Source organism: Oryctolagus cuniculus, chromosome 11, assembly GCF_964237555.1.
Source record: "Oryctolagus cuniculus chromosome 11, mOryCun1.1, whole genome shotgun sequence".
In the NCBI taxonomy this organism is placed as follows: Eukaryota; Metazoa; Chordata; class Mammalia; order Lagomorpha; family Leporidae; genus Oryctolagus; species Oryctolagus cuniculus.
In genome coordinates, this window is record NC_091442.1 from 69,354,390 (window position 1) to 69,365,921 (window position 11,532).

Below are 11,532 nucleotides of genomic sequence, written 5' to 3' on the forward strand. Positions count from 1 at the left end.
ACTTGGGTAGACAAAATTCCTACCATGTGTTAGGCTCAGTGCCAAAGCAGAGGATATGAGAAGAAAATCATAGCTTAGTAGTGAAAGATCAAATTAATACATTCTCCTGTGTGTTGTTATTCTTTGGATTACATAACTGAGACTGGTAAAGAAATGCTTAAGGATGAATTCATATCTTCCTCATCTCAACTTACTTAGTGTGTAAACATGCGTTCAGCAAATCCAATACCTCTTATCATCTTTGTATATAAAGCTAAGTCATCAACTAGGCCCTGAGCTGTGTTGAGGAAATATATGGCTCACCCCTTCACACCCCCAGAGCCAGGGGCAGGAAGCACTAACCTCTCTTGGACAGCACTATCATGTTACTGCAAGGAAGTCAGCCCTTAATGAAGACTTTTCATGACACTATTGAGATCACTTGATATTGTCAAATCAAAAAAAAAAAAAACTAAATCATTTAGAACTGAGTCTGGAGACCTGTCGTGGTGCAGCAGATTAAGCCACCACTTAAAATGCCAGCGCCTCATACCCGAATGCCTGTTTGAGTCCCCGACTGCTATGCTTTTGATCCAACTCCCTGCTATTGTGCCTGGGAAGACCATGGAAGATGAACTAAGTGCTTGGACCCCTGTCACCCATGTGGGAGACCAGGATGGAGTACCTGGCTCCTGCTTTGGCCTGACCCAGATTTGGCTCTTGCCAGTATATGGGGAGGGAACCAGTACATGACAAACATCAACCTCCCTTTCTCTCTCCCTCTTTCTCTCTCCCTACCCTCTCCTCCTCTCTTCTCACCTTCTCCCTCTCCCTCTTCATCTCTCCTCTTTCTGTAACACTGTCTTTCAAATAAATAATATTTTAAAAAAGTGAGTCTGAGGGGCCGGTGCTGTGGCATAGCAGGTAAAGCCGCCACCTGCAGTGCCAGCACCCTATATGGGACCAGTTCAAGTCCTGGCTGCTCCACTTCCCATCCAGCTTTCTACTATGGCCTGGGAAAGCAGTAGAAGATGGCGCAAGTCCTTGGACCCCTGCACCTGTGTGGGAGACCTGGAGAAGGCTCCTGGCTCCTGGCTTCAGATCAGCCAAGCCCCAGACATTTGGGGAGTGAACCAGTGGATGGAAGACCTCTCTCTCTCTCTCTCTCTCTCTTTCTCTCTCTCTCTCTGCCTCTGCCTACCTGTAACTCTGTCTTTCAAATAAATATTAAAAATTGAATATGGTATATTCAATTCCATTGTATGTAGTCATCATATTCAAAGTATTATATATAAGAGTCTATTCCAAGGAAAATGTTTATGGACTTTAATGAGGAAGATGTCTACCAGCCAGTAGAATATAAAATGTATTCCTTTTCTCCATTACTAAATTTGAAAATCAATGTCCTTTAAAGATTGCAACTCCAACTGAAACCACTGTTGGTGGACATCATCTCACTTAGATTAAGAATTTGAGCTCTTATTTGAACATAAATTCTTCTTAGTTATTTGTGTAGTTTCACTGACTTTATAGCCAGGGTGTACAGAATTCGATTTTTAATTTAATTTTGTTTACCTTAACTAGTATGAATAGTTGACCACACAGGCTCGAGAAGAGCTCTCAATGTGGCTTCACTTGATCTCCTTTTCAATGTGCAATTTTCAAAATAAAGGAGAAAGAAGACATGTTCTCTTCCTGTTAGTGCCTCCCTTGCCTGGTAGGAAGGAAAATTTCCTGGAAACTAAAAGCTTTAATTTTATTGTTTGATCTTTTTTTCAAGCTTGCATGGATATTCTCAGTCCATTAAAGCATTGGAAATGTGTGTGGTTGAGAGCAAGAGCAGCTTTCCTTTCATTTTCTTTGTACTCTGACAACTAAGCCTCAATCTCCCGCTCTCAGGGCCTTCACTCTAACAGAATGTTATGTCTTCTTGGGACTGAATTGCATGAGTCCCTGGAGTCCCACAGGAGATGTAAAATCCCAGCTGTTATTTTGGATTTGATCCAGGGCCTAAAAACATCCACAATATATTTTTTTAATCGTGCATTGACTTTTTATGAACATACACACTGCATACTAAGCAGGAACCTGAAAGTTTCAATAGCACTACCAAAAACTAGTGCTTCTTTTCTATGCCATACAGTGAATTTGAAAATTCTTTTAACACCTGATATGCACTCCTAGTGGGAACCCATGGATTCCTTCAGATGCTGTTAACTGACTTTTACCTGCAAAAATCTTCTTTGAGCAACTAAAATGAAAGAAGAAACAGCTTCCTTGGATAGTTTATCTTCTTTGGGGAAAAAAAAGCTAAGAGAGCAGAAAACAAACAGAATAAATTCAAGTTGTTTTCACTTCAAAATTTTCAGTTAGGAAACCATAACTGGGGAAAGGGGTGACGTGGAAGGAGAAGCTCTAACAGGAATAACTGAAGTGGGACATGTGTGAAAGGAAACAGAGAACTCACCTAAAATATTAGAATATTGTGGTTTTCTATATTTTTATTTATTTTAGAGGCAGAGAGATAGAAGAGGGAGGAGAAAGAGAGTGAGAGAAAGAGTTTTCTTCCACTAATTCATTCCCCAAATGCCTACCATGACTGGGACTTGGCCAGGACTAACACCAGGAGTCAGGAACAAAATGCAGCTCTCCCACATGGGTGCCAGGGACCCAATGAGTTGAGGGCCTAAAAACATCCTCTCAGGACCTGCTCAACAAAAAAGTGGAGTCAAGAGCCTGAGGCAGGTATCAAACCTAGGCACTCCAACATGAGCTGTGAGACTATGTGCTAGACCAAATGTCCATCCCTAGCATGTGGTTTTAAATGACAGTACAAGGCACAGCAGTTGGAGCCAGAGAGGCTGCAATGGTTAATTTCACGTGTCTGCTTGAATGGGCCACCAGGCACCCACACATTTGGTCAAACATTATCCTGGGTGTATCTGTGAGAGAACTTTTGGAAGAAATTATCATTTAAAGCAGTAGAATGAGTAAAGCGAAATGCCCTTTCCAATACGAATGGGCCTAGTCCCATCCGATGAAGAACTGAGTAGAACAAAAAGACTGACTGTCTTTCAAGAATGTGAGAATCCTCCTGCCTGACTGCCTTTGAAGTGGGCCATACACTTCTTCCTGCACCCAGACATGAATTGAAACATCAGTTCTTCCTGGCCCTTTAGCCTGTTGCCTCTAAACTGGAACTGCACCACTGGCTTCCTACTCTCAAGCTTCTGGACTCTGATCAGAAATGCATTTTCAGCTCTCCAGAGTCTCGCCTGCAGAGCGTGAAGCTTGTCAGCCTCCTTAATCACAGGAGCAATTCCTTAGAAGCAATCTCTTTCCACGTATATCCATCCTATTGGTCTGTTTCTCTGAAGGACTCTGTCCCCCCTATTTAAACTGTGATGTGGGGCAGGTGTTCGGTGAAGCATTTAAAATGATACTTGGAACACCCACGTCCCACACTGGAGTGCCTAGGTTCAAGGCCTGACTCTTGTACACTCTTGGAAACAGCAAGTGGTGACTCAGGTCATTGAGTTCCCACCTGGATTGAATTCTGGGCTTCTGGCTTTGGCCTGGCCTAGCCCCAGCTGTTGCAGGCATTTAGGGTGTCAACCAGTGGATGGATGATCTCTGTCTCTCTGTCTCTCTCTGCCTTTCAAAAAAATCACCTTTTTTAAATTAAAAAGATAAAATATAATACCTAAATCACTATGTTTTGGTGGGGATTAAAGAATCTAATATAGTTAAGGTATTTAGCACAGTACCTGATGTATAGTTAATTAAAGATTTGAAAAAATACATCATCTTGAAAAGAAATTATGCAGAGTAAGCTCTTGGGATTCATGGGCTTCTAAATATACAAGAACTCCCTAAAATTGTAGGCAAAATTTTGTGAGTGTGTTTATGATCCCCCAACACACACATATTTGTGGTGATAAAGCAAAATCCATAGAGTTCATCAAGTTCTGAAAAGGACACTTAATCCAAAAAGAGAGTAAAAAGTCTCTGATGAATGTGAGAAGAAGACTACAATATAGAGTTAAGTTTTGGTTTTGCTAAAACTGAGAAAGGACTAATCCAAAAGGGCTTTACTTCCTAATTGAGCTTTAAAATTACTGATACTCAAACTCTCTGCTTCCACTTTCCTTTTGTATTTGAACTTTTCACAAAGTCATCTTTACTGCTGACACCCTAGTTTTCAAGTCTGATTCACACCTAAACTAACTGCAATTCCTCTCTCAAAGATGAAATCATCAGTTCAGTCCCCTGGGGTGAAAATCTGAGAATCATTTTGACTCAGTTCCAAATCCCCAGTTGGTTACCAAATTCTTTCAAATCTACCCTTGAAATAATCCTGGAACCTCTTCCTTTCTCTTCCAGGGCACTGCCCTGACTCAGGCCCTGATTAGCTTTCACCTGGACAATCTCAACAGACTCCTCCAAGGTCATTCCTTCATTCTCTCTTGACTCCAAAGTGCACCACTATCAATATTGTCATGGTTGTTTCTCTTCAAGTAAAATTCCAAATTACCTTTCTGCTGCCTCTAAGTCAGATTTTCTCATGCCTATCCCACTGTGTCTTTTGCCACAGTTGCTCCTCACATAAGCACACCCATCTTCCCTTCCTTGAACCACCAGCAATATCCCTTTGAGTCCTCCCCATCATATATTACCTCCATTTCCTAAATAGCTTTGCTCCCATATTTGTCTAACTTTGCTTATCAGAACAAAAATAGATTGAATGCTTAAGACTAAAAGAAGTTACCTTACAACATGCATTAGAACCATAGTTTGAATCCAAGGGTGTTGGGCCCTAAAGCTTATTATCTTTCCACCCTACATTGAACCAAACACTTTCATTTATACACAAAGTCTTGCATTTATACCCATCAACTTTATTCTACTTCTTCCATGGATCTTGATTTTTCTTGTTTGCTCACCTTCCTGAACTACCATATCTCCTTGTTGACAGCATTTTATTGTTGCTTATATGTAATGTGATCTATCCTATCACACTCTATATTCTGTAGTGACATATGTGTTAAACAAGACAATTCTGGAACCACATGATTGAAATTCAAATCCTAGGTTCTCCACTGGAATGACAATGGGCTTTATCCTGCCTTTGTATCCTTATCTGTAATAGTAGGACAAATCTCATGTTGTTGGAGGCGGGGTGTGAATTCAAGGAGTGCTTGCAAGCATTTAGACCTGAGTCTTAGATATAAAGAGAATCAAATAAATGTTCCATATTATTACTATCATAGGGTCAAAGATGTGCCTTACACTACTTGGCATTGTCACAGTCATCCGGCATTGGACCTATGGTTAGTACATACCCAATGGATGTTTGGTAAAAGGCCGCATATGAAAAATAGTTTAAAATCAGTTTCATTACCTAAATAAATCCTTGGTGATTAGGAAGAATTGGCCCATTAATGTATTGAAGATGGAAGGCTCACTTACTTCAACAAAGGCTGACAATATTATTTTTTTGTCCCTCTGATATTCAAATTAAGTTGTCCAAAAGGATTTGATCTTTCTGGAATAAACAAATCTGAGAGTTTATGCAGCAGGTTTCTTTTCTTCCGGGGCAGGTCTCCTCTGGCTTCTTGTCAGCGTCTGGCTCTTGGAAGTGGCAGCCTTTTTTCCCCACCACTGGCTTCTGATTCTTGACACCCACAGCTCTAGGCTCCTTTCCCTTCTTCACCACCTCAGGCTTCTTGCCTGTAGCCTCCTTGTAGTCTGATTTGGCTGCTGGTGCCTCGGCTGCTTCCTCCCCCTGGGCTTCGTGATTCCTGGCCTGGACATGAATGGTGTTCTGCCATGTGGTCTTTGCATATGGGTTCAGCTTCAACATGATTCTCAGATTCTTCAGCAGGTTCTTTAGGACTCTGATGAATCTTCTTGCATGGTGCTCAGAGTGCTCTTTGGATTGCTGGGCTTTTCAAGATTCTGTTAAGATCTATATTATCTTGTACAAGGGAAGGTTGTAATTATTCTAGAGAGAAGGTCTGACCATATTTCTTTTAAAAAAGATTTATTTATTTGAAAGGCAGTTACAGAGAGAGAGAGAGACACAGAGAGAGAATGAGAGAGAGGTCTTCCATCTGCTGATTTACTCTACCAAATAGCTTCAACACCCAGGGCTGGGCCAGGCTGAAGCCAGGAGCCAGGAGCTTCTTCTGGGTCTCCCACTTGGCCATCTTCCACTGCTTTCCCAGGCATTCTAGCAGGAAGCTGGATTGGAAGTGAAGCAGCTAGAACTCGAATCCATAGGGATGCTGGCATAGTAGGCAGCAGCTTTATCCTGTATGCCACAACACTGGCCTCTTGACAATATTTTAAAAGAAACCTTTTAGGTCAGAAGAGACAGAAATGACTTTATTATTATTAACATGAGCAAAACTTATTAATTGAGTAGAGGATAGACATAAATAAGCATTTCATCAGGAAAATTGAATAGATGTTTCCTACTGTCATGACCAAAACCTACTATTAATGAATTCAGGTTTAGTCTCATGAGAATCTAAAAAAATTAGAGCAATGAAGTGATTAAGGAAACTGACTTCAGAAAGAAAATGAAAGTAGCTGGCTGCATCTAGTATAGACTGGCTAAGCAATGACTAAAATATTCCTTGGTGAAAATTGAAAGGATCAGTTAAGGAGTAAATGCCAAACAGGAAAAGGAATTATTTATCATATTGGAAGATGGTAAGTAAAAATAAAGACAGAAATGAAAGGAAAGTGTAGGCTGGTCAAGAGGCAAGATTTAACTTTTATGTATTGTCAGTGAGTAGTGAAAATTATTGGTTAGAAAACTATATACATACATCTTCCAATTGTTAGTGTACAGATTGATACAATCAGTTTCAAAGGCAATCTGGCAATATAAATAAGCTACAAACTATAAATAATTTTACCTAGTTATACTGTTTTTGGATCTCTCTCCTAAGGAAATGATCAAAGCTTTGGCCAAAGATTTATACTCAAAGATGTTAATGATAGCTTTATTCGTGATGGCACAAAATTAGAAAGGTTCTAAATGTCCAATAGCAGGGGATTTTTTTTATATAATTTATATTGATCAGTGTTAAGCCTTTAAACATCACAATTTTAAAAGACAGTAGTAAATTCTCATGATAGAGTATCTACCAAGAAAGAGGGCTACCTATACTATATTTCATAGGTTCTAAGCATATTTTTAATATTCTTACATACCTAAAATCAAAATACTTCTTGTAGTTTTATTGCATATAATGTGTATTAAGACTTGGAAATAGAAGACAACAGGTTGAAGGCAAGACAATAACAGAATGTAAGAAATGCTGTGGCTGGCGCTGTGGCTCACTAAGCTAATCCTCCACCTGCGGCGCCGGCACCCCGGGTTCTAGTCCTGGTCGGGGTGCCGGATTCTGTCCCGGCTGCTCCTCTTCCAGTCCAGCTCTCTGCTGTGGCCCAGGAAGGCAATGGAGGATGGCCCAGGTGCTGGGGCCCTGCACCCACATGGGAGACCAGGAGGAAGCACCTGGCTCCTGGCTTCGGATTGGCGCAGTGTGCTGGGCATGGCAACCATTTGGGGTGAAACAAAGAAAGGAAGACCTTTCTCTCTCTTTCTCTCTGTCTCTCTCTCTCTCACTGTCTAACTCTGCCTGTCCAAAAATAAAAAAAAAAAGAAAGAAATGCTGTGTTATCCATATGCTGTGTTATCCATACCCTAGCTGAAACAGCATATATTGTGTGAAGACCACAAACATCAAAAAGTCTGAATCATAGAATTAAACACAAGAATTGAAGCTTGAATATGAGAAAGTTTTAGTAATTCCTAGCCAATTAATTTCACCTATGTTTTCCTCATGTAAGCTGAAGATATTTAATAAAGCCTATGTCTAAAGGATTTTTTTCAACAACTATAAAATAACAATTCTTTGTGGTTAAACATTGTATCATAATACAGGCAAAATTTTTTCCTTCCTTCCTTTTTTCTTTCCTTCTTCCTGACTTCTGTCCTTTCCGTTCTTCCTTCTTCCTTCCTTCCCTTGCTTATTTCTCATAGTACATAAAATAATAATGAGTGCTGATAGAGATGCCCTCCTAGATTAATGGAAAACATTATGGACTTATACTATGAGTCAAACCTCTGAGGGGAGAAGATATATACAAATATCTTCTCTCTGGATATTAACAATATCTGTGAGTTATTGCCTTCTCTTTTGTGCATTTTTATATTTTATAAATTTTCTTTAGAAAATAGAGAAATGAGCTGCTTAACAGGGATCTGTCTTGAGGAATGCATTGTTAGTTGATTTGGGCATTGTGTGAATATCATAGATTGTACTTACACAGACACAGAATATACGATATGTATATATAATTATATATTGCTTCTAGTGCCATGATGAACAAAACAACATGAGATTAAATCAAGCACAAAAGAAAACGATGCAGTCAAGGGACTTGGTTAATACAAGATATATGAGGCTGCTGCCTGTGTAACATGACATATTCTTTTACTGTAAGCATTTCTATAAGTAGAAGGAATCTACTCTAAAATAATAATAAAAGTATAGTATAATAAATATATAAACCAATAATATACTCAGTTACTGTCTTGTCAAGTGTTATGCACTGCAGTTAAGTGTGCTGTGCTTTCATGTAACGGGCAATGCGAGTTTGTTTACACTGAAGCCACTACGAATGTGTATAGTGCATGTGGATAATGCGCTGTGTTTCAGTACTATGAGGCTATGGCATCACTAGGCAACAGAACATTTCCAGCTTCATTATAATCTTCCGAGACTTACCATTATATATCAGTTTGCCATTGACCAGAATGTAATTATGCAGTGCATGGCCATACCAGGGGTCTTCAAAATGTTACTGGAAAATGCATGTTCTAAAATATTACGTAGGAATATACATTTTCACACCAAAATAAATTCATACTGATTTGTTATAACATGTATGAACAGGAAGTGAGTTGAAACACTATGAAGGATAAGATGTCTGTTTAAAAGGACCCTGTCAAAGCAGCATGAACTCTGATAACATTGAAGAACAAATATCAAATTGATGGTGAAGCTTGGGTGGAAGAATAGTGAAATCATTGGTGCTTTACAAAAAGTTTGCGTGGAAAATGCTCCAAAGAAATCAGCAATTATGATGGAGAACTGATTTTAAGAAAGGACGAGATGATGTTAAAGATGAAGCCCATGGTGGAAGACCATGCACATCAATTTCCAAGGAAAAAAGTAATCTTGTTCTTGGCCTAATTGAAGAGAACTAACAATCAGCAGAAACAACAGCTGCACCATAGACATCTCAGTTGGAGCCGTTATGATTCTGAATAAAAAAATAAAGTGGAGTGAACTTCCTGCTTAACAGGTTCCAAAACTATTGAACCCAAATCAGTGTGGACGAGGACAGAACTTTCTTTTTTATTTTTATTTTATTTTATTTTTTTTATCTTTGACAGGCAGAATGGACAGTAAGAGAGAGAGACAGAGAGCAAGGTCTTCCTTTTGCCGTTGGTTCACCCTCCAATGGCCGCCGCGGCCGGCGCATCACGCTGATCCAAAGCCAGGAGCCAGGTGCTTCCCATGGTATTCCTTGCGGGTGCAGGGCCCAAGCATTTGGGCCATCCTCCACTGCACTCCCGGGCCGCCTCCAATGGCCGCCGCGGCCGGCGCATCACGCTGATCCAAAGCCAGGAGCCAGGTGCTTCCCGTGGTATTCCATGCGGGTGCAGGGCCCAAGCATTTGGGCCATCCTCCACTACACTCCCTGGCCATAGCAGAGAGCTGGCCTGGAAGAGGGGCAACTGGGACAGAATCCGGCGCCCCGACCGGGACTAGAACCCGGTGTGCCGGCGCTGCTAGGCAGAGGATTAGCCTATTGAGCCATGGTGCCGGCCTTAGGGGGCAGAACTTTCAATGGAAACTTTTAGCAAGTGAGATCAAGATCTTGAAGCATTTCTTCAAAGAACTGTAACAGGAGATGAAATGTGGCTTTAATAGTATGGTCCTGAAGATGACTCAGAATCAAAGCAAAGGCTACCAAGGGGTAGAAGAGGTCCAGTTGAAGCAAAAGCAGATCAATTAAGAGCAAAGGTTATAGCAACCACTTTTGGGGATGTTCAAGGCATTTTTCCTGTTGGCTTTCTGGAAGACCAAAGAACAATAACATCCACTTATTAGGAGAGTGCTTTGAGAAAGCTGATCGGGGCTTCAGGAGAAAAAGGCCTAGGAATGCTTCACCATGGAGTCCTTCATGACAGTGCTCCTGCTCCTTCCACTTTACGAAATAAGGACAGTTTTGCAAAAGTTTCAATGCAACATCATTACGCATCCACTTTACAGTCCTGATTTGGCTCCTTTTTGATTGCTTTTTGTTTCCTACTTAAAAAAAATTTAAAGTGCACCAATTTTCCTTCTGTTGATAATGTAAAAAAGACTGTATTGACATGATTAAATTCCTGGGAGCATTAGTTCTTAAGGGATGAACTGAATGGCCGATATCACTTATAAAATTATCTTCAATTTGATGGAGCTTCTTTGTGAAATAGAGTTTATGTGTGTATATATATATATATTCCTTTTAAATTTTATTATCCTATTATTTGGTCTCTGTCATTAAAAGAGTCATTAATTTATTTCAGAGGGAGAGAAGAAAGGAGGGAGATGGGGTGGAGAGAGAGAGAGTGAGAGAGAGAGAGAGAGAGAGAGAGAAACTCCCATTTGCTGGTTCATTCCCCAAACGCTTGCAAGGGCCATGCTGGGATGCCAAAGCTGGGAGCAAAGAACTCATTCAGTTCTCTGTGGATGACAAAGATCCAGTCACTGGAGCTATTCGAGTTTTCTAAATTCCTTGTTACTAAATTTTAACAGGAAAAAATTTTTAATAAATATTGTTTTTAAAAACAGTGCTGGAACTGGTTCTAGTCCTGGCTGCTCCACTTCCGATCCAGCTCTCTGCTATGGCCTGGGAAAGCGGTAGCAGATGGCCCAAGTCCTTGGGCCCCTACACCTGCATGGGAGAACTGGAAGAAGCTCCTGGCTCCTGGCTTTGGATCGGTGCAGCTCCAACCTTTGCAGCCAGCTGGGGAGTGAACCATTGGATGGAAGACCTCTCCCCTCTGCCTCTTCTCTCTCTGTGTAACTCTGACTTTCAAATAAATAAATAAATCTTAAAAAAAAAAAAAAAACTATGCTGGAAACAAATGAAGATGAGAATCTCTTCAAGCTACTCTGGGATTTTTGTATCTATGAGCAATTTTACAGTGAATAGTCTAAAATTTGAAGTAGAAAAGTTGAAATTTCATTCTTGTTTCTGTCAACCTAGCCATTTGTAAAATGATGTGGTTTTCTAGAACTATCCCATTCTCTTGCGTAAGAAATACACAGTAACATTCACTTGCCTAAAGTAGCAGTGTGTGAGCATCTGGAATGAAACAAATAGATGATATCATAATTGCAGACAGTCTAAGCAAAGAGTAAGAACAAAGGACTTTGTGAAGACAGAACTTTTCTCCTTTTAACTTACCACTAAGGA